This window comes from Triturus cristatus, chromosome 6 (genome assembly GCF_964204655.1).
Source record: "Triturus cristatus chromosome 6, aTriCri1.1, whole genome shotgun sequence".
Lineage (NCBI taxonomy): Eukaryota > Metazoa > Chordata > Amphibia > Caudata > Salamandridae > Triturus > Triturus cristatus.
In genome coordinates this window covers 1,262,720,755-1,262,744,436 of record NC_140589.1, presented here as the reverse complement: position 1 = coordinate 1,262,744,436, position 23,682 = coordinate 1,262,720,755, and the positions used below count along the sequence as shown (strand labels likewise).

Genomic DNA, 23,682 nt, shown 5'->3' with positions numbered 1-23,682 from the left:
CATGATAGGTCCACCGACCCCGATTTTGGCATGTTTCTGAGGAAAACCTCTTGCGTTATATTTGAGTTCTTCCTGTCTCATGCACCAGTCCAGTCCATTCCATGGCGCCATGGAGGGTGAACCTGTGGAGGCTCAGGGTCTGGCAGTGTCTCTGCAATCACAGTACCAGTCCCAGCCAGAGCGCAAGCACCTCCGAGACCTCCCAGGTTACCAAGGGTCCCGAGCAAGGCAAGCTGTGGTGAGGGGTCCATCAGCTTATCAAGTATCCTTTGCCAGTACTTCACTGTAATAAGGCACCCCCATACCATGTGGAAAAAATCTCCCTCCAGTTCTGAACATCGGAAGTATTTGGGTGGTTGAAGTCTGTTGGCTTTCCACAGTCGCGAGGGTGAAGAAAGGAAGAAGGTCTTTGAGTGGGATATTGGGCATTCGTGCTGAGATGACAAAGCTACCTGTGGTATAAAGCATAAAGGAAATAAATGTGATGGATTGAATGGTTGGATGAATCTTTCAGCCACTGGTATTCAGGCCACAGGAATCAACCTTATCTAAAGCAGCCTGGGTGCTGCTGCAGCAGGGACAGTGAAGCCATCCCCAGGAGCGCAAGGGGTCCTTTGCATGTGCTTCAGCACTCTTGGAAGCAGCCAGGGCAACCCGAGTGACAACAGTGGCGGAGACTTGTCCAATCCTTCGGCTCCTCGCACCTTTGTTTACCTCACTTGTCGAACATGGTTCTTTTGTGTTGTTTGTCTTGCGTTGTAATGCTGTGGACACACAGCAGCTTTGCTTATAGAAAATCACTATACAAGCCCCCACGCCCAATGGGTGTGCTTGCATTTGAAATCCCTGCGGTTAATTGAAGTCTGTTGTCTACTCCAGATATCCCAGGGGAAGAGGCGAGATATTGGGCCAAGAAACTGGAGCAGATCAATGCTATGGGGAACTATACTGAGGTGAGCCATCCTCTCCCCATCCTTGGCCATTCCTTGGAGATCGGTGTATGCTGGGAACAGAGGTGCCCGTGCCTAGTAACTGCACGGCTGCAGGGCCTTGGGCCGTCACTTGATTTGACCAAGCTCTCAGGGGACTATTTTGTCATTTTTGTGTATTAGTCACACATATTAGATTTTTGTGCTTTTTCGAAAAACGTTTTAAAGATATATGCACTTTAATAATGTAATGCCATGGGATGTAAACCAAGTGGTAATAGTTTTACAATATGGGATGGGAAGAACTACAGAAAACTGCATGGGATACAGGGGCGCTGGCACTGTAAACAAGCATTTGCAATGTAATCGGTCCGATTGCATTGCAAATGCTTAAGTTTAAAACTGAGCGCGGCGCCGCTTCACGGACACCACGCTCGGTTTCTTTATATATTTCTTAACTTCAACACTGAGCGTGGTGTCCTTGAAGCGGTTGCTGCGATCAGTGCTAAAGTTAAGAAATATATAAATAAACCGAGTGCGGTGTCCGTGTAGCGACGCCGCGCTCAGTTTCAAAGTTAAACGAGTGAGACTCGCAGAGCGTTTCCCTTGTGGGAGCGAGCCAAGGGCACTATCTGTTTGCAAAGTAATTACAAACAGATGGTTTCAAGCTCGCTCCCGCAAGGGATTCGTCAAACGTGCACGCGTTGCCATTGAAAGCAATGCAACGCGTGCATGTTTTTGAGCAAAAAAGCGAGTCGATTACAAGAAGTCCCCGAGACCTAAAAAGGGTGCATGCTTGGATAATAGTGAATCGCATGAGAAACGCGTACCTGAAACATGGGAAGAAAGATGTACGTAAAGACGACCTCTTACAAAAAAATAATGTGCCAGATGAATAGTGAATCGCTGCTAAGAACCAATTCTGAATATGGGTGAAATGCTTGTGAAAGCTCACCTGATACTGTTGCAGGATGGCCCCATGTAAACTCGATATGCGGTACGCACGTGGGGGAGCTACTATCTGTGAAAATGCGGAAAATTAACATTTTTTACGTGATAAACGATATGTGTGGTAGACATGCACACGCAGTGAAATGCAGCGAGATGCGGCGAGGCACTCACCTGATGCCTTTAAATTGTTTCCGTTGAATATCGCGTGTGTTATACCTGCTTCAAAAGACTGAAAAAAACGATGGAGGTGAGTCAAGGTGTGCCGCATTTTCACAGATAGTAGATGCCCCTCGTACATACCGCATATCGTTTTTTCAGTCTTTTGAAGCAAGTATAACACATGCATTATTCGACAGAAACCATTTATATGCATTCTAAGTCCTCTAGACAGTGCTACTAGCTGCTTCTCTGGAGCCAGTGGTAATTCATCTAAACAGTGATGCTAGCTGCTAGCTGATACTCTGGTCCTGTCTGTAATTCCTCATTCCAAGTCTTTTCAGACATTGCTGCTAACTTCTACTCTGGTCTTGTCAGCAACTCCTCATTCTAAGTCTTCTAGACAGGAATATGACTGATTACAACGCGTACTAATACCACGCGTGCCGTTACAACGTAGGTAATACTTTGCGTTGCAATTACAATGACATGCCATTACCTTGCATACTTTTACCACGATTATGCCTTTACCACGCATGCCATTACAACGCAAAGGCATGCGCGGTAAAGGTATACTCATGGTAAAAGTATGAAATGTAAGTGACACTACCCTGCCCTGCCCTAAAACCTAATTTAGTACCACTGCACAACCCTTCCCCGACCCCCAGTCCTCTCCCTACATTAACACTACGACCCCCCGACACTATCCTAAACCCTAAAACACTACCTCCAGCACGACCCTCCCCCGACTGCTAGTCCGCTTCCTACACTTAAACACTACCCTGCACGATTTGATGCAAAAGGTTTCAGCACTATGTACATTTATATTGACATGCCATATTAATATTCAACGACAGTAGCTCAATAACGAAGACATCTAACTCAAGATGTATGTTTCATAGAGAAATGTTCTTTATTTTTCACAGGTAGAAGTTCTTTACATTTCACATTTCATGTCCTCATAGCCAACGCGTTTCGTCTCCAATGAGACTTCTTCTGGGCTTTCATGTATGGCATACAGAGTTTTTCTTAAAAGTTCATATGGTTTGAATTCGATGATCAACGTTTTCTATAAGTGACCCAGTCTTCAGTAGCGGTTTGATAGCCGGCCACATACGTAATCAGCATCCAATTTTAGCGACCCCGACACTACCATAAACCCTTAAACACCACCCTGCACTACACACCCCACGGCACTACCCTAAACCCTAAAACACTACCTTCAGCACGACCCTCCCCGACCCCTAGTCCGCTCCCTACACTTAAACACTACCCTGCAGGACCCCCCGACACTCCCCTAAACCCTAAAACACTACCTCCAGCACGACCCTCCCCCAACCCCCAGTCCGCTCCCTACAGTTAAACACTACCCTGCATGACCCCCCCGACACTACCCTAAACCCTAAAACATTACCCTGTACTATACACACACATCACAACACTACTCTAAACCCTAAAACACCACCCCCAGCACGACCCCCCACCCCAGTCCCATCCCTAAACACAAACACTACCCTGCACGACCCTCCGACACTACCCTAAACCCTAAAAGAATAACCTCCACCCCAGGCCCAATCCCCCTTACCTCTCTCTCCTCGTGGGCCCTCTCTCCTCCTCTAATGTCGGCTGAGGGGCGGTGCACGGTGCACGTTGTTGTGAGGAAACAGAATAGCCTCAGTTTCCTCACAATGAGGTGGATCGCCATTACATCGCATTTGTTGTAAAAGCACATGAGATGTAAAAACATGCGTAGTAATGGCTGCCAGGGCCGGACTGGGATCCAAAACTGGCCCTGGCAAAGTGCTTGGCTGGCCCCCTAGAGGGTTTGGGGTGCAGCCGAGCTGTTTGCCAGGGCCGGTTTCAGACGATTTTGTTACAGGGGCCGGTATTACAGCTATGCTGCAAAAACGGCCCTGTAACACAACGGCCCACCGGGGAAATGCCCTGTGCCCACTATGGCTAGTCCGGCCCTGATGGCTACGCGTTGTTACATCACATGTGTGGTAACGCTTCCGATATAATGGCATGCGAGGAAACAGCCGCCTTGTAATGGCTGTTCCCCCTAGACAGTGCTGCAACTGTGTCTCTGATCCCAGTGGTAATTCCCCATTTTTACTCCTCTAGACAGTTCTGCAGCTATGCCTCTGTTCATACATCTACTAACACATCAAACTAAAACACATAGGTAAAAAACATTGTCATTCACAGGCACAGCCAACAAATGTTATAGCGGTGAGGCGGGATGGGTGGGGGGAGAGCGGACAGATAGGGAAAGTAAAATAAAAAATAAATAAAACCACTTATCTTGACTCGGCGATGCAAGAAGCGCAAGGTAAGTGGTTTTATTATTTTTCTTTTACTTTCCCTATCCCATGTCTGTCCACTTTACCCTCTCCAACCCGCCTACCCCACGCTGTTACCTCTGCTTGCTGTGCCTGGTCATTTACCAGCCAGTAGCTATCTCTCAAAAATGGGAGACCTATTGCTTTGCAAATGCTTGGTCTCCTTGGCAGGCCAGCCCTGTCTTTCTTTCGGCGTTCGCGGGATCTGGGTGCAGAAGGCTGTGGTTATGCTGCCTGTCTGCTAACTCATATCTGCATACTTTCGCTTCTTTTACTATGCAGCGTGTGAGCGCGCGCGCGGCGTGTTGCGCAAAGCAGGGCTCATAAACCCAGCCGGCTGCAGACACCAGCGAGCCGGCGGGGCGCGCGGCTCCTCGGGCATGGTGCGGGAGCATGCTCCTTGCATAATCAAGAGCGCTTGGACGTCTGCTGGAACACGCTCCCACCAGCCACAGAGTTGTAAATTCAAAGACTGGGAGCAAGAATAGAGAAAACGGTTCAAGAGGCTGGAGTGCGTGTGGCTGACTGCGGGCTAGATGCGAAATGAGCAATAAGTAAGGCAGGGGACGGGCGGGAGGGAGGAGGGGGCTCGGTGTGATCGCTTTAGTAATCAGAGCCAATAGCGAGCCCAGCCTGTGATAATACCATCGGTGCAGCGGCTGCGAGGAGGCAGAACGGAGTTTGTACTGCCCCTTCCACAGCCCAGCCAAGGAGAGAGGCCCGGGCACTGACGGCAGAGCCGAGACAACCAGCTGTCACTAGCTCACCTTATGGGGCACGCGCAGCAGCAGCCAGGCTGAAGAAGACGCACGCAGCACCGCATTCACCGCTTAATTGGAATACAAGCCGCAAGACCGCTGACAGGGCAAAGGCACCTGGGAGACACAGCAGCAGCAGAGCGGACTCGAAACTAATTGCAGGTTTGTGCAACATTTAGGTATCTTTTGGACTTATAAGGAGAATGGCGCCTACTGTCTTAGCGCTTAGCTGTCCTCTGCTATTTTAAGCGCCGGGGATATTAATTGAATTGCTTTGATTCGAAAGTAATGTAATGGAGCAGGAGAATTTTGATTAACCTTGCTTTTATTTCATAGTGTATTTTCGGACACAGTTGTACAGGGAATCTTGTTTCGAGGTACTTGTCCAGTTATTTTTTGTAACTGTTTTTATTATATATAGCGCTTTAGATCGCACTACAAACCGTTGATGTGTAGTGTATTTGCTGGGCATATAAAAGCGAAATATTAGTTGCGTATTGGTTCATACTGGAATTGACAGTTGTAGTACTACGGGTTGTGTTGGCACCAGGAGCCGAAGTGTTTAGCCAAGGAACTAAAGTCAATAAGATACATGATTTCTGGTTCCACTTCACTTTAAACATTGTTTACTCGGCCGTTTAATGTTACTAAATGTCTCTGTTTGCTTTATATTTCTGGATAGCTAATGTGCCGCGCTGTGCAGCACCGGTGCCATGCTGGCTCTTAGCAAAACTGGACAAAATATGTAAAAGTTTAGACTGGCTTTCAGCAGCATCTTGTACAGTGCTTAATTTGTGCCGGGGCTTTCCGGTGCTCAGCACCGGCACTTATTTCACAGAGCCGGGTCTATGCGATCTTTCTCCTCCAGCAGATAATTATTAAAAATTCATTCCTGCTCTTCCTCTGTTGCTGCCTGGTATTCCTCTTCTTGTACATATGTATATGCCACGCCGACCCTCGAATCTTAAGTCATTAAACACATCGCCATGGACGGCTTTTGCCCTGCAGTTTAGAGGATCGTTTTAATGTCATGAAGCTTGCCAGCACAGAGGTGCCCTCTAAGGCAGCGTTCATTGACTTTACCCTGGTATGCGTAAAATGTTCTGGAAGGAGAGTGCGGAGGAGTTGGCCTCTGTCACCTTGATAACTTGTGTGAAGCCCCGTGTGTTTGTTTTCTTTTAGATTTTGTCCGTTGCTGACATCTCCCTGCGCGTGCCTGCCCGGAGCAAGCACCTTTGCACCCCCTCTGCTTTGGTAAATAATGGCTGGTGTGATTATGAAATCCTGCGTGGGGTCCGATCCAAAACCATCCTGCTTTTCTTTTAAACGAACAGGAGCAGGAAAACGCTAAAAGAAAACTAGCTTAGCTTTAACATATCGTTCAAGCGATATCTCTGACCGCATTTTTGTTATGTAGACGGTCTGACGCCTCTACTTTTTGTTACCTAAACCTCTTGAGGTGAAGTGTTTTGCCGAAGATCACACGGCTCAAGCAAGGGCGAATGCTGGGATTGGAATTCGGGTCCCCGGTGACGTGATCGATAATTTAGCAGCTTATCACATAAATGCCACCTCCCTAAATCTCCCGCATTGCTTATGTATAAACTGGTTTAATGCAGTGATGGGAGTGCAACATTTCACTGAACGTGGATGCTTTCCAGAACATTCTGGAAAATATTGCGCTTTGCCTCTCAGAATCCCAGACTGAAACAGGATTTATAGACATTGGTAACTGGGTGTGACGCAGATAACGTTAGCCAGGCATCGTGAGTTTAAGTAACTTCGTGTTCTGGGGGTTATGCTGGAGAAAATAAAGTATTCGCTTGGAAAATGACGTCACCAGAAGCAAAAAATAGTCATAGCAACTGAAAGAAGTCTCTCAGGATATTCCTGGAAGCTCATTATGGACCCACTGTACTAGGAGTCTGATTCTAGGAGACTGAATAGGTACCACAAATTACATCAAACAGATTTATAGTATTGTTAGTGCCAAATTCTAAAAAAAGGAGGACGTTGACCCTGGTGGAAATTCCAGTTCCCACCAGTTTCTACCGTATCCAACTCTATCGAACTGCTGTTTGGAAAATTCTAGTTGATTGCTTTTGCTTTTTACAACTGGTTTTTGGTGTTAGAGGATATTAGTAGCCCCTGTCGCTATTTTCTGTAAATTGATGTATATCCGGTGTAGTTTTCTCTTGTATATATAGTCTAATGTTCAAAATCCCATATACTGCAGTGCACCATCATCCATCATAATTCATGTGTAATTGGCGAACTGGCATCCCCTCCACGGTAGAACTAACAATTAACAGATAGGTTGATGGAAAACGTAGGGGGCATGTTTCTTCCGTAGAGTCATCTGGCTGTAGAAGTAGCAGTATTGATGTGCTCCACCCTCCAGAGTTGCCCTTGCTTTGTAAGGGCGTGTTGGAGTAGACACATTGGGTCCTTGTTCTTCCATGTCTGTAGCCAGGGTTCTGCTTTCATAATAATCTGTCACTTTAAATGTTTTTGCATGATGCAGGTCACCTGAGATGCTACTGGACACACCTGGGAATGATGAGTTCATACATTTTAATTCTTCATGGCGCTACGTGTTTTTAAGCTTGTTTGAGGCAGTTTTGACTTGTGTTGTTTGCAATCTGGGAAGGGCGCGAGGCCTAATCTATGAAAATCCTTCCTATATATTGACATCACTTACCTTGCTGGTGGATGTCTGTAGTCTAGAAAAGTTTTTTAAATTATATATCTTTTCGAACTTGCATCAAGCCTTTATCCAAAACGCTAGTAACAAATAAAAGCGCAGTACACAAATCCATGTAGGTTGACAAGAATGTTCCAAGACATTAGCAAGGTATCAAATTCATGAGAGGACAATCAATCAGAGAAAGCCAAGTTGAAGAAATGATCCTTTAAGCTTGATTTAAACATAGTTCGAGAAGAGAGATGTCTCACAGAATCCGGGAGGCCATTCCAGAATTTTTGATCAAACAAGATAAAAGACCTAAATTTGGAAGGAGCGCAAGGCGGCTAAGGACATATCTGGATGGCTTGGTTGGCTGAAGTGTAGTGCCAGGTGTGTTGATAAGGGTGGAGTAAATGTGATAAATAAGGTAGAACAAAACCTTTAACCCCTTAACACATTTGGAAACAATATAAAAATAATGACATTATAAACAAAAAGTAATAGATTTCCAACAAACAGAGGATAAATGAAGATTAACAGTGTTAGTCCACAAAGGACAGATAAATACCTCTTTTATAGGATATTTGCATGGGATATATTTGGATACAATTACTCTAAATGAGAATGTTTTGCATAATCTGTTGATCATCACTGATCTCAAAGAACATGAGCACAAGGTGTTAAATCCAAGCTTTGAAATAAAATCAGAACACAGAGAAGCACCTTTGGGGACAACAAACCATAATATCCCCTGACCTCCAAGAAGCCCATCTCACCTCTTACGACTTTTTGAAGAGTCTAGAGGGGAATGCACCTAGGTTCACAACTACACAAAGTTTATGTTAAGGTACTCCTATTAGTATAGTGAATGTGTGTCTCTGGTAAGACCACTCAGACTTTGCATTGCTTGTAATATGAAAGCAGAAATCCTGTAACCTAGAGTGGGAGTGGTGAAGTTACGTCCTCCTACGTAATTTTGGTGTAGTCATTCCAGATCTGATAATACTGATAGGAGGGGTATTAATGATTACAAATTGCATATACAGTAATTTTTTGGGGGCGAGATTTATATAGCGCAAACCCGACCTGAAGGTATCTTAAGACCTGTCCTGACAGATAGGTTCCGATTTATATAGCGCAAACTCGACCTGAAGGTATCTTAACACCTGTCCTGACAGATAGGTTCCACACAAATCCATATTAAGAGGTCACTCCTAATGAGGTTCTCAGTTGTTGTCCCACTTAAATGTTGTTGTACATGCAGCGTGCATGGTTCCATTGAGGGGTAGCTAGGTGCAACTGTTGCTTCCCCATGTTTTGCTGCTTGCAGCCTCTGTGGATTGGTTTGAGAGACCTGTGTTTTCAGATGGTTTCACAGTAAGGATGCCTTTTCTTTTTGCCACTTATAGTAGCTGGTTCTTAGTGCCTGCTATCTCACACTGTTCAATTGCAGACTAACACTCGCTTGAGTTTTCATTGAAGATTGTGCGGTGGCCCTCGCTAGAGTTGGGCTTCATGTTTTGCCACGTCCTGTAATTAAATTTGGCGTCCAAGGTGATGTCACTTCCGCCACTTATATTATTTTGCTGCAATAAAACCACAGAGAGATGTTTGTAGGTTTTATGAACCTCCTAACGTAGGTGTATCCAAGCGATAAACAAACACACCAAACCATTACCCTGGGGAAAATTGACATGGACTAATTATACTGAGATCCTTTTTGCTCTACTCGCAGTATACATTTTTATACATTGAAATAAGTCTGTGAAAAAACAATGGAATCTTCTGAAAGTTAGATAAGAATACCAGCCCTACTTGATAAGCATTGTTATACACCAAGCACCAGTCCCAGAATGTAACTTCAACTCGCTGGAATTTTCTCCAGATCAGTTTAACAGAGCCTCAAAACCACCAAGTCGGGTTCAACCGGATACAGCGATACCCATTTGTAACTGGTTGTATAGCATGTCAACAATGGAGGGTTGGGCGCAGTAAACCTCCCTTTTTCTCTGAATGGGTGTTCTCACAGTTTTTTTGGTGAAGAAATCCTCTTCTGGTGGTGAGAAGAGGTTGACTGATGGCTGGGATTTTCACAACCCCTATCATCCGCATATTTCCTCTTTGAAGCTATCTAAAAAGTGTGAATCTTTTTTATTGTCCAAATAAAACTAACAAAGACCGGTCGTTGGTTGAAAACCTGTTATGGCTGGAAATTACAGTTGGACCCGGAAAACTGCACTCCCTGCCCTAATTTTTAAACTGATAAATACTCTCACAGCACTTCACTAGGAAGGCCCTGTCTTTCCATTTTAGTCTACTTAATTCAACGCCAAGATCATCCTCAAATAAAAAGGGGGTTCCATCAATGAGTGCACTGTCCAAAGAGAGACAGATATATATTGTATATATACATCTATATATATATATCGTCGCTCCTCCTGCACCATACTCATGCACTCGCGAGCGGGTGCTGATACGGTGGAAGGTGCCTCCTGAAGTCAAGGTATATTATAGATCTAGGTACAAAGGACCCAGGGGGACTGAACAGTAGTGAGGAGCTTGCGGTACATCCAGGATAGAGGGATCGCTTCCTAGCAGTGGTCTTATTTTCTATTCCAATTTGTTTAGAATTGGGAATGATAATCAAATAATCAATGGATTAATGGATATGTTAAGTACTCTGGTAAATGAACTGTTTGAAGAAATGAATAATTGAATATTTTAGATAATGGATTATTTGAGTTTTCTACTTACGTTAGACTTGTGATTCCCAGGATAATCATCATGAACACGTTAGTGGAATTGGGAACATCACTGGGTGAAGTGTGGGGGAAATGTTAGGAGAGGGACCACTGGGTATGTGAGGGTGGTTGATTAAAATCACTGTGTATGAGCTTGCCTATTTAGGGCTTGATTATGAAAGTGTGGCACATAAAGGATAGTCTTATCTATGATGTTATAGAAATGGCAATGCATTGGCCCATTCAGGGCTAGATTTTGCTGATTTGCCTTTGACAGTTCATTATTAATTGCGTTTTTAGTAAACTGGGAGTAAGCTTTGTGCCGATATCGGCGTTGTACTTCCGAATGTGACATAAGCTACATAATATCAGACTAGGCTAAGATGGCGCTCACATTGTAACATGAATGTTGGTCCCTCTTCCATGTTGTTACTGTCTGGAAACAGGAAATGTGGTTTGTAAATAAAGTATAAAAAATGGCCATTTCTGGTGTGCCTCGTACCATCGAGAAAGGAGACTGCCGAAACGCGTCTGGTGCGTTGAAGAGTCTCAATAAAGCTGGAGACTCTCCCCCGTGAGTGCTGTGTCTTTTCTGGGAGCGAGAGAGGATAAGAAGCATATATATTGTATTGAGAAAGGCAGTAGCTGAAGCGCGTCTTGTGTGCCATTGTAACCTAAATAAAATCTAGGTGAAGAGTCTCGCGAGTGCTGTACTTTGTACTTGGAGCAGGAAAGATTTAGTGCGTTTTCGTCAACGCGCATTGAGCACCCGTTTGGGAGTGCAGGGAGTTTGGCGAAATTAAGGAGCAGTATATATATATATATATATCAGTAGCGGTCCGTGGAGGGAGTTCCGTGGGGCGGTGAGGCGGGGCGGGGGAGGGGCAGGGTGGGGAAATGTAAACACCGGAATATGGATGAACGGAGGTAAGTACACATTTAAATACATAAAACTAATTTTGTTGCGCAAAGGAATTCGTTTGATTTATTTAAATGTGTACTTACCTCCATTCATCCATATTCCAGTGTTTACATTTCCCCGCCCCACGGAACGCCCTCCACGGATCGCTACTGATTTATATATATATATATATATATATATATATATATACCAGTCCCAGATCCTTGTTGGATCAGGAATCTATGCCGGCACGGACCGAACTGCGTTAAGAGGGCGCGCACGCCACGAATGGCGTAAAGTAACTTAGCATTTAAAAAAACGTACAAATTCACTGAAAAAACCATAGGTTTCACACACGTTATAGTTAGGAATTAGCATTTAAAAAACCTTGCCAATTCACTGAAAAAACTGATAACTGATAACTCACGCGACCGCAATCCTCTGCTGATGACATATGTGTCTTTATGTAAAAAAAAAATTTGTAATATATGTATAGCTAAAAATTTATGGAAGAAGACATGGGTAAATAAGTGTCTAAATACAGTATTAGCATCAGCAGAGGATTGCGGTCGCGTGAGTTATAGTTGCCTGCACTAACTATAACGGGGGAATTTCATAGGTTTTTTATCAGTAAAATGTCCAGCTAACTATAACATGTGTGAAACCTATGGTTTTTTCAGTGAATATATATATATATATCTCCAAACACCTATACCACCAAAAAGGTTGCCGCTCTCCACACAGTGGTTGTCGCAGCTCACAGGGGCGGTCCCATGAAACAAATGGCATCAACAGTCCAAGAACAACGCTGCACACTCAGGCTCCTTGATAATTTTCAAAATTGCATTTTTCCATGCCACTCGAAAAAAGACAAACTGACACATGCGAAACGCGAATAGTCGTGTCTCCTCCCGAGCACAAACTGACTTCTGATTGGCTGCCAACACACCAAACCAGGAAGTGTTGGCAGCCATCTTGTGACTCGGTAACCGACTCACAAGAAAAAAGTAAACAAAAAGATTAAAAACAAGAAAAGGGGGCAGGGTAGAAACACCCTGACCCCCTAGGCCTGCTCAGGGGGTCCCACAAGCCAGGGCCAAACAAAAGCATTATTTTCTTTAAAAATTGACAGGAGGACTTTCATCAGATTTGTGGCATATGCTCGACCAAGGCACCCTCATTTTATGAATTTGGCCACTGAAGTTAAAGAAAGTGAAATTCAGGATTTATTCTAATTGGCACATGTGGTGGCAGTTTAAAAAACTTTCTGTCCATAGATCTAAGAAATATACCAGGCCAGTTAAAATTTAGGAACACTCCCCATACTTTGATGTTAAGGCACATTTTTGCCCGTATATGCAGGAAGTAGTCTGAGATGGCCATGGTCCTCTTAGCCTTCCATGGCTCGTTTTTAGGTCGAGCCTGGGCAGCGCATGCTCTGCGAGGCATGCTGTAATTGAGTATGGACTTGAAGCTCCGCCCACTCTCCGCACATATTTTTAATTGCCTTGTGTCATTGTCCTTTGTAAATGCTGGCTTCTGATTCGTTAATAGGCTTGTTAGTCCCTCCTTACTACCGCCGCTTCTTCATTTGTAACCTCCCATGAGGACTGGGTATTTTACTTCTGTTGTTATACAACATGTCTTATTTAGTCGCATAGCACTATTTTCTTTAAAGAGTTTCTCCTACTGCAGGGACGACATGCTTTCCTGCAACATTCAGCGCGCCATGTGCGCTTTCACTTTCCAAACAGCCCGAAACAATGGCGGCCGCTTCTTTGGAATGAAATAGGTCTCGCATTTACAAGAGTTTGAGCTATTGGCATTTTAAATGACAATGCCTTTTATTTATGCTTTAATTATTAAAATAAATAAATAAAAGGCATTGTCATTTGCAATGCCGATAGCTTAAACTCTTGCAAATGAGAGACCTATTGCATTGCAAAGGCTTGTTGGTTTTGAGATCACAAACCACAAGATACTTTACTTATGTGTCTTTTCGGAAACCTAAGACTGATGTTTGTGACACATTCCCAAAATTAATCGAAGAATTCACTAACAGAAGTGAGTTTTTCTTTGGGGTGCTGGGCATATCGTAGTATACGTCCTGTTAGATGCGGGTGAACAGAATTTGAGAATGTGGAGGTACGATGGGACTATTAAACTTTTACTTCCCTTGGGAAAATTGAGAGTACAGCTCAAGGATCACTGAATGGGCCTTCTCACAATTTTTTTTGTGTTTTGTCATTCGACCAAAGTCCCCTGAACATTCTCACAAGCGTGGAACATGGTGCACTCTGACCTCCTAGATAGAGGAGATTCCAAGTGTGATCCCACCTATTTACATTTCTCCCACCCTCATTGCACTGTACCAAGTCCAGCGTCAATATCCATTATAAAAAAACTTGACGTTTCAATTCTGACATATTTCTGTGTTGCCCAGATTCCTGTATGCTTGCACAAGAGAAATTAATCATACCTGCATCTTTCAAAGGACACCAACACCAACCAGCTCTGTGCCTTGAGTCACAATTAATCTCGAATAACTCAATAAATGGTGATATGGGTACAGTAATCCACACATTTCAGTAGTCACCTGAATACCAGATGGTTAAGTATTCATCCGAGTCTGAAAATGGAGCTGAATTGGTGTTTTCTTTTTTGATAGCTAAAGCTCAAAATTGAAAAAAGTAACATCTTAAAAAAATATATAAAACACTGTTGACACCATATTCTTTTACCACTTTTATTTTCATCTGGCCAGCTTGACTATAATCAGACTTAAAAGGTGAAAAACAGAAGACAATTGGTTTAACTTTAAAGTGTAAAATCACGATTTTGGAACAAAAGTGAATCCTGAAATAAAAAAACACACCTGATTTAATCATTTGGCTTTGAGTTTGAGTTTAAATCATTTCTAAAGCGCGCGTACACCTGGCGGTTTCATGGCGCTGGAGTTCACTGAGCCTCAGAGAGCGGGGGTGTCCGGGGGGCATAGGGAGGAGTTATTGTGGGAAAGCCTGTAGAAAGAGAAAGGTTTCTAGTGCCTTTCGGAAGAGATAGTATTGGGTGGAGGATCTGAGGTGGGCCGGGAGAGAATTCCAGAAGGTGGGGGCGAGAGTGGAGAATTTTGAGCCTCCCCATTTATTACGCCGAAAACGAGGAACAGTCAGCAGGTGTTGAGAAGATGAGCGCAGTTCCCTTGCGGGGGCATAGGCTTTAATCTCAGATGAGATAAAGGCAGGGGCGGAACCTGACTGAGCCTGAAAAATGATGCAGCCCATTTTGAACTGGGAGCGTTCGCGGATAGGGAGCCAGTGCAAGGATTTTAGAAGCGGGGTGACGTGATGGGATTTGGCCAAGTTGTAGACTAGACGAGCGGCCTGGTTCTGAACCAGCTGTAGCCGTCGTACGTTGTATGCGGGCATGCCGCAGTATAGGGCGTTGCCGTAGTCTAATCGAGAGATGACCATAGCTAGTACAATAAGTTTTAGGGCAGAGAAGGAGAAGAAGCGGGAGACCTTGCGGATGGTGCGGAGTGAAAGGAAGGAAGAGGACACCACTGTGCTCACCTGGGAGTGCAGAGTGAGTTGATCGTTAAGTTTGATACCGAGCGTTTTGACGGAGGAAGAGGGGGACGGAGGGGGACCAAGGGAGGGGGGCCAAAAGAGGGGGGACCAGGGACTAGTACAACCACCTGTCAAAACCAGTTCGGTTTTGTCTGGGTTTAATTTCAGGTGGTTGTAATTCATCCAGTCCCGGATGAAGATCATAGTAGATTGAAAGTTAGACATGGAGTCAGGGGATTGAGATAGGGAAAATATAAGCTGGAGGTCATCCGCATAGTTATATACGGAGACCTCCATTTGCTGAAGAGCAAAGATGAGGGGGGCTATGTACAGATTGAACAGTAGTGGGGAAAGGGAGGAGCCCTGAGGGACCCCGCATGAAACCTTACGTGGTTCAGCCAAGAAGTCGGCCAGGCGCACCGCTTGGGTGCGGTCCCTTAGGAAGGAGGAAAGCCAGACCCGGGCCGAACCGCCGACCCCAGCCGCCCCGACACGGGAGAGTAAGATGGAGTGGTCCACCGTGTCGAAGGCAGCGGAGAGGTCAAGGAGGACCAAGGCCTGGGGAAGGTTGGTGTCCATGCCTTCTCTAAGGTTGTCGAGGACGGATAACACCACCGACTCGGTGGAGTGAGCGGGGCGAAATCCGGCCTGACGGGGGGCTAATACTCGGTTTTCTTCCACGTAGGCGGTTAGCACTCTGGTCACATGTCGTTCCAGTACTTTCCCTAAAAAGGGTAGTAGAGAGATGGGACGATAGTTGACAGGAGCAGAGGGGTCAGCGCCAGGTTTTTTTAGGATGGGAAGAATTATAGCTGTTTTTAGAGTTGGGGTAACAACGCCCTGAGACAGGGAGCTGTTGAGAAAGGTGAGCGGGGGTAGCACACAGGTCGTGAAGATGTGCCTGAGGATGTGAGCAGGGCACGGGTCTAGAGGGGATCCTGATTTGATCAAGGAGAGAAGGGAAAGAAAGGATTCTTCCGTTAGGAGGGGGAATGAGTCAAGACGAGCCTCTGCAGGAGGACAAGGGGGATTGAGAAAAGAGGGAGAAGTGGAAGGGATATTGGCTTTGATTTTTGCGATCTTGTCCAAGAAATAGGTGTTCAGGGAGTCGCATAGAGACTGTGACGGGGGAGGTTTGAGGGTGGTTCTATCGGAGTAAGCAAGATTGTGGACTATAGAGAAGATTTCTCTGGGCTGGTTCTCGGCGGCTAAGATTTTCGAGGAAAAATAGTCCGTTTTGGTGGTCAAGATAGTTTTTTTTTGTATTTCGACAGGAGAGAGGTGTACTGGGCTTTGAGGTTGGGGCAGTAATGTCGTCTCCTGGCTCGTTCGGCATGGCGGACTGTAAGTTTTAGGGCCTTCAGTTCCTGGTTGAACCAGTGGTTGGAATCGTTGGCCCGTCTGGAGGAAACTCGTCTGATAGGGGCGATCGAGTCGCAGCCTGACAGAAGCCAGGAGTTGATGGATTCTGCTTGTGCTGAAATAGGTAGGCCAAGTAAATCTGGGCTAGAGGGAGAGAGTGTGGTGGCTAGTAGGGCCGCATCCACCCGGTCCCAAGAGCGTGCCCAGATGTTTTTAGGAAGCGAGGGCTTGGTGGCTGGGCCAAGTTGGAGAAATCAGGGAGTGGTCGGACCAAGAGCGAGGTAGGTGGAGAGGGACGCTATAGGACAGTTGAGGGACCAGATCTGGTCGAGGATGTGGCCCTGAATGTAGGTAGGGGTGTGGAGATGAGAGTTGAAGTTGAGGGAGCGAAGGGTATCTGAAAATTCTTTGGAGATGGAGCATTCTGCTGGGTCAGAGGGCCAAAAGTTGAAATCACCTAGCACCATAATGGAGGAGTTGTTAACCGCTAGGGTGGCCACAAGCTCTTGACACCCAGGAAGGAAGACTTGAGAGTGTTGGGGGGGACGGTACATAAGTAGGCAGGTAAGAGGAGCTTTGAGGGAAAGGGAGCGGATAACTAAGAAATCTGAGGTGCCGATAGGGGGGAAAGTTAGAGGCTGAAAGGGGAGTTCTTTGCGGGCGATCAAGGCGACACCCCCACCCGCTTTACCAGAGGGTCGGTCGGTACGAAGCGCGTAGTAAGTGGCAGGGAGAGCTGTTAATAGAGAGGGGAGGGAGGTATCACGGAACCAGGTCTCTGTAAGGAATAAGAGATCAGGTTTGTGCTGGTCAAGTAGAACAGAGAGTTCATGATGGTGCTTGACAGCAGAGCGCGTGTTGAGATAGTAAATGGAGAGGGAAGTGGGTTTGGGTGCAGCAAGGGAATCGGAGCGGGAAGCAAGGGGGAGAGAGGGAAGGTGGGACGGGGAGGGGAGAGAAGGAGAAGGGCTTAAGGTACATAAATATCATTTCTCAATTTGAACCAGTGTTTGCTGGTGCTCAACATCGGCCCTAAATTCAAAACACAGGTACTTATGGCAGTCCACCACATGGTGGCAATATTTGTCTAATTTTGACGTGATCACAACACTAGTGTGTAAACGAGTATTGGTAAATGCATTAGGTCTCACCAATGTGATTAATAAGAACTTTTTTGTTGTTGTAAGTTTTAGCTTGGTGAGTTGTTCTGCAATATAATTTAAACTCTGTAAAAGCTGTATGACGTTTTTATTTTGGGAAAGCCAATACATCGTGCAGTAACTAGTGGTAATATAAAGTGCTCCTGTACCTTTGGGTGATGTTGGCTCTATATAAAAGCACTTAAAAAAATTTACTAAATAAAAAACATGAAACACATGGACTAACATTGATATGCATAATTATGATGCCAAAACCAGTTCCAAAATGTAGCCAGAAATACCAGGTCCATCACTCCATTTTAGTTTAAGCAGAACTTCAGAACCGGGAGTGGGTTTGAACATTTATGGTATGTGCAGTATTTGTTACCCAATGACTTTAGTACTCTTATCAACCTCGGAAGGATGAATGGCTGAGTAGACCTGAGCCTAGATTCAAACTCATGCTTGTACCAGTCTTCCCAAGTACTAAAGGACTTCTTCATGAAAGTGCAGTAGATGGCTAAACAGATACATTGCAGAGACTAGGTCAAGTAGAACCACTCTCAAAAGAACAACTGTGATTTTTTTGGCGCACAGTTCACATCCATTTGGCACTTGTCTGCTGGAATACCCATCAAGTAATGGAGGACATGTCATGTCAGGCAACATCATCTGTGACCAAATGGCTAGGCCCAGTGGTACCTACCAAGGTTGACAAAGCTCATGACCATGTCGGCGTCGTTGTCCCGGCAGCTTCTTCCCCTCCCCCAACACTCTGTTGTCTGTGTTACTTCTTCTCCTTCCTACCTCTCCTTATTTGTGTTGCTTCTTCCCTCCCACTCCCCATTCTCCCGTTGCCTGTGTTGCCCCCACCATATGAAAAATAGAACTATGACATGGCCAGCACTAGACGCATCATAGCGCTTTATTTTACCATCCTATTTTCTCCCACACTACCTCCTGTCGTTTGTTCGCCCATTCCCAATCACCCTTCCTCCCGTTGTCTCTGTTGAAAACCCCACCCCCCCCAAGACTTTTAGCCATGCTGCACAGACATAGGCAATGAGAATAGCGCTCGCATAGGTGACACATATTGGCTTTGCTAATGTTTGTTTATGTCCCATCCCGGTGACCTCTAGTTACCCGCTCCTCATCCATCTCATTCTCTCTTGTGGTTCTAAAACATTCACTCACACTGAGCAGGAAGCCCGTCGTCACTTTCAAACCTTTTGGCATGAAACACGATATCACTCCTCAGACTATTGATTTCTGATTGAATTTACTATTCCATTCCTTTTATAAACAACAACCTTTTAAAAAATAGTTTAGTGCTTTATATCACACCTTAAACTTTTCTAGGAGCTCTTTTAACAGATGGCACTATCATCCAGTGGTACTCAATTTATCAACCTCGCTAGGATGAAGGCTGAGTTTGGCCTCCCAGGATTAGAAGTCATAGTTTTCAGAGCATCATAGAGACCAGCAGGGAGTGTTATCTCACTGAGCCATAATAATCATATGGTATTAGGACACTGTGAGGGGCCCATGGAGGCAAGTTTTTCATTATCATAGATAAGGTTTTTAAGTATAGTAGCCCCCCCCAAAAAAAAAAAAAGAAAAGCGAGCCATGCCGCAAACACAGCACCACCATTTCATAGGGCGACACCATTTCTGCTCCCACTGAACCATTCTGCCTTACAATATGCTTCCTGCAATAGTTTTCTAACTAGATGTTACTCTCTGGGTGTTTGTTGATTGACATTTTCCATCATAGAATTTTGGTGTTTGATCATAATTTCAAAGGCGGTGGTAGAACGATTGCGGACAAAAACATCTAGAAGCTAAGTTTCTATGTGTGAGCAAAGTTTTACTATACTTAACTCTAACATATGCATGTATCTTGAGAATATCTATCTATCTATCTATCTATCTATCTATCTATCTATCTATCTATCTATCTATCTATCTATCTATCTATCTATCTATCTATCTATCTATCTATCTATCTATCTATCTATCTATCTATCTATCTATCTATCTATCTATCTATCTATCTATCTATCTCATTACAAGTGCGAGTTGAGAATAGTACACCTATACTTGCCTATTTTATACTTACTGTCTCGATATTTTGATCCACAATATTTTTAGAAATATATCTGTCATACGACATTTTCCTCCTCGATATTCTGTTATAAAACAAACTTTTTCCAAAAGGCTACGAAAGTGAGATGGAATAGGAACATATTATTGACAAGTTATTTTAATTCGATATTAACATGAATCAACGCCATGCCACACGCGCTGTGATTTTAGAGAGGTATTAACGGCCTGGCTGTCGCTGTGATGTCACACATAGCATTCACCCTCTCGCCGCCCTGTCTTAGAATTCTAACGTCTCCGCCCCGCGCGGGACCCCTTCCTCCGCTGAGTCCATATGTGAAAGTGTCAGTGTCGAGAGCTCGTGCCCCAGACGGCGCTTCCAGATTAGATCTGCCTTTCTCTGCAGTCCACCAAACCCCCACCCTCTCTCCCTCTGCTCTGCGCCCTTTAGTTATCAGGCACCGGCACCGGACTCCGGGGCCAGGGTTGGATTTCCCTGCTCATCATGACATCACTATGCAAAAGATGGATCAAAGGCATGTTTTTAAACAATGGGGCACTTCCTAACCTGGCGAAATGGGCTACATTCTCATTTCTGTAGATAAACTATAAGTAGCACATGGGAAACACTACAAACGTTAAAAATTCCACCTTTATGTTTATTTATTTTTTATTTTTCCTGTCAGGATAACTATAATTCAAAAGCGGTTGCATACGATTTAAGAGAAAGGCAAAAGTGGGTGTTTTTTTTTAATGTAAAAACAGTGTGCTAAGTATTGCATTATATTGTGTCTTAGCTTTCGTATAGCGCTTCATATCCCTGAATAAGGCCATAAGGCGCTTTATTGATGGCAGAAAACATAGCTGCTTATTGTTTTCGCAGGTTTGGAAGAGTGTCGGATTATATAGTAACCCATGTGTATAATGTTCAGTGCGAAGGCGCGAGGTTGAGATAATCTATCATCCTATCTAATCTGGTTTATAAAAAGAAGTGCCTATGCCCGAAGCTGATGTGCAAAGCGAATGAGATATAGGATCATGGTTGCATGTACATATCATCGCCATTTTATAAACCGCATCTGAAGGATCATGTAGTATGGAAGAACCAGGGGTCTTATTTACAAGCCACTTGCGCCGCCGATACGTAACTTTTTCACATATTGATATTGATGCTTGTAAATAAGCCCCTCGGTTTTTAGGTCTCGCCTGACCCAGCGCATGCGCTGGTCTGGCGAGACTTATTGAGAGGGCTCCAAAAAGTGCTACCAGGCCAGCCTAGAGCTACAGTGCATGTGCGCGGGCGCGCGCTCCGCGCTTTACCGCAATTTACTTTCACTTTCGCGGCCTCTTTGATGTTTGATCGCGATCACTTTCACGGCCGCTTGGCATAGCCAATAGGTCTGGCTTTGGGACCTTATAAGTATTTAGTTATGCAACTGCTGCATGGCTAAACACTTATCAGATCCCAAAGGCGAGACCTATTGGCTATGCCAATGCTTGTTACTTCATGCCAGACGTATAGATAATTGCTAAATATGCTTTTACGTGAAGGGGCTGAGGGGCATATTATCAAGGACGGCGTTAAAAATTATCCCCGGTGTTGAGGCAGAAAACTGCCGCTTAAGCGGCGATAATGGGCTTGATAAGATGCCCGTGAGAATTCCAATAGAAGTCCATGTTCTCGTGTCAACATGGGCTTCTATTGGAATTCTCTGCGGCATATTATCAAGCCCATTATCGCGGCTTTAGCAGCAGTTTTCTGCCGCTAAACGGGCATCATTTTAACACCCTCCTTTATAATATGCCCCCAAGTTCCATAGTTTAGCTATCCGTAAAGAACATCTGCTGATGCAGGGTTTTCTAAATAAAGGGTTTTTTGGTTTTCTGATTCAAGGACATCTTTTAACAATAGATTTAGGGGCAAATTTACAAGCCCCTGGCGCCACTTTTGCGTCACTTTTAACATGGGAAAAGTGACGCAAAAATGGCGCAAGGGTCTTGTAAATCTGCCCCTTGGAGTTTCGACTGAAAGAAGCGTGGTCCTGCACCACGGCTCAGTGAGTAAGCAAAGCGTAGTGCCTTAAAAGAGACACGCCTTGCAACTCACCTTTATTGGAGGGCAGGTTGATGTGCTTGCAGGGGTGCCGGTGCAGGAGTTGTCTGGAAACAATGCATATATCAAGGACCCCCTGCTATAACTCTAGAACTCCTAGGGCAGGGCAATACCAATTTGAGTTCAAACACCCTAGGCAGTCAAAAGACTACATTCAATGGCTATTTCTAACAGCAACAACATTTACAAATGGGAACTCAGTGCAAGAAATATGTCATAAATGGTATAAATAATGGAACATGATTTCAATGATTGACGCAAAATGTACAATACACAACAAATAAAGATTCAAATTAACAAAGCACAATATAAAATGTGACAGACATAATTACATACAAACGAAAAAGGTAGTGGCTATGACAGAGATCTTGTCAACGCGCGTTTCGACGCTACAAAGCGTCTTCATCAGGAGAGCCAATTTTTGTTACTTTATATGTAGTCAAGACTACAATGATAAGATGTTGAAATTTGATGCAATCATTAAAATGACATTTAAATTGACTGGTAATTTGCTCACGGGACAGTTCACATCGATTCCAGGGGGTGAAACTGCAAGTAATTATCACCCAATAAACTGCTAAATAAGTCCTCCAAATGTGGAAAAACGATTTAAGGCACAAAGCCCCAGAATGGGCTCGCTGGATATTCCAAGCTCGATCATAAAATAAATCAATACGCTGGCCTTACACCGAGTTTTATGGCTCAAGATACCCGAGAGGCCGATTTGAAAGTCGGTAGGGACGCGTAGAAAATAGATGCGGATGCAGTTGTCTGGAAATGCATTCTGGATTTAAAGTAGCCTGCAGAATAGGTATTCAGAGCCCCCAATGTAGAGGCCACTTGTGTAGTTTAAGAGTGACAGCATTAGTCCAATCGTGGCCTGCACTGTGAGGACATCCCAGGTGAGGAAAAATGTAATGTTCTCCTAATAGAGGAGACGCCTTTAGGCACCTGGTTAAGACTCCAGTCGGGGGTAGAGGCTAGACTGAACGACAGTTTCCAAGTTCTTCACTTTGGTCGAATAGGTTGGTGGTGGTCCAAGGTCCTAAAATCATGCAGTGATAGAGCTGTCATCATACTGGGATCTGCAGCTGAATATCTCATTCGTGGAGGAGTTGGGTTTTAGATAGTTCTGCATCATCTGGAGGTCGACTACTTGGAGAATTTGGCATATGGCACATGTGCCAAATTTCGGTGGAGGCTACAAAAAATTTCGGGGGGGGGGCTGATTCCTCCAGCAATATGCAGAGTGGAGATGCAGAGGCTCTAAGAAGGGGTAAAAACACAACACAGCCTGGTTAGCAAGTAAATGGTCTTTTAAAGATCTGTGAAGTTCTCAATTGTGGCTGTGTGGCTGTGTGTGCGCCCGGGAAGCTGTCTCAGCCCAGGCGGGCATACACGACAGGGGGGCTGATGCCCTTTGAGCCCAATGGGCGTTGCACACCTGATCATCAGCCTCATTGTAGCAGGTCTGGCTAAATGAGTTGATTTCAAGGGAAACCCTGGGGAGTACGTTGAAGATCAGAGGGTTTTGTGGATTCATGAGGGAGTGTCAGGGGAGAATTATGCTGAACATAAAAGTGGAACACTGAAACCGTAGGCCCTATCGATGATGTAGAAGGTGATTCCATCCATGAGGGTCCCCACATTTCTCATGTGGCTTAATCTCTGAAGTAATACTTGGAGAACCACCATGTTGAAGATGAAAGGGGAGTCCAAAAGGAGAAGGACTGGTATTCCATTAGAATAATACGCACTCTTGAGATCATCCTAGACTGTTGTAGAATTTGGTGCCTCTGCCAGGTCAGAATACTTTAGTCTAACAGAGAGGAAGTTGTTTTTTTCTTGAAAAGCTGATGTGTGGGACATGAATGCTTTTCAATAAGCTTATCTAAGAACAGTCTTCTGGGTATTTGTCTGTAGTTTATGGAA

At 44.7% G+C, this 23,682-nt stretch overlaps 1 protein-coding gene across 1 annotated transcript in view; it reads left to right on the top strand.

The window, feature by feature from the left end:
• The first annotated feature begins 5,018 nt into the window (after positions 1-5,018).
• GREM2 (gremlin 2, DAN family BMP antagonist) overlaps positions 5,019-23,682 on the top strand; it is a 472,663-nt gene continuing 453,999 nt past the window's right edge. Inside the window, exon 1 of the transcript XR_014963141.1 lies at positions 5,019-5,298. The gene's annotated coding sequence lies outside the window, so the exon portion shown is untranslated. The remainder of the gene's footprint in view (positions 5,299-23,682) is intronic.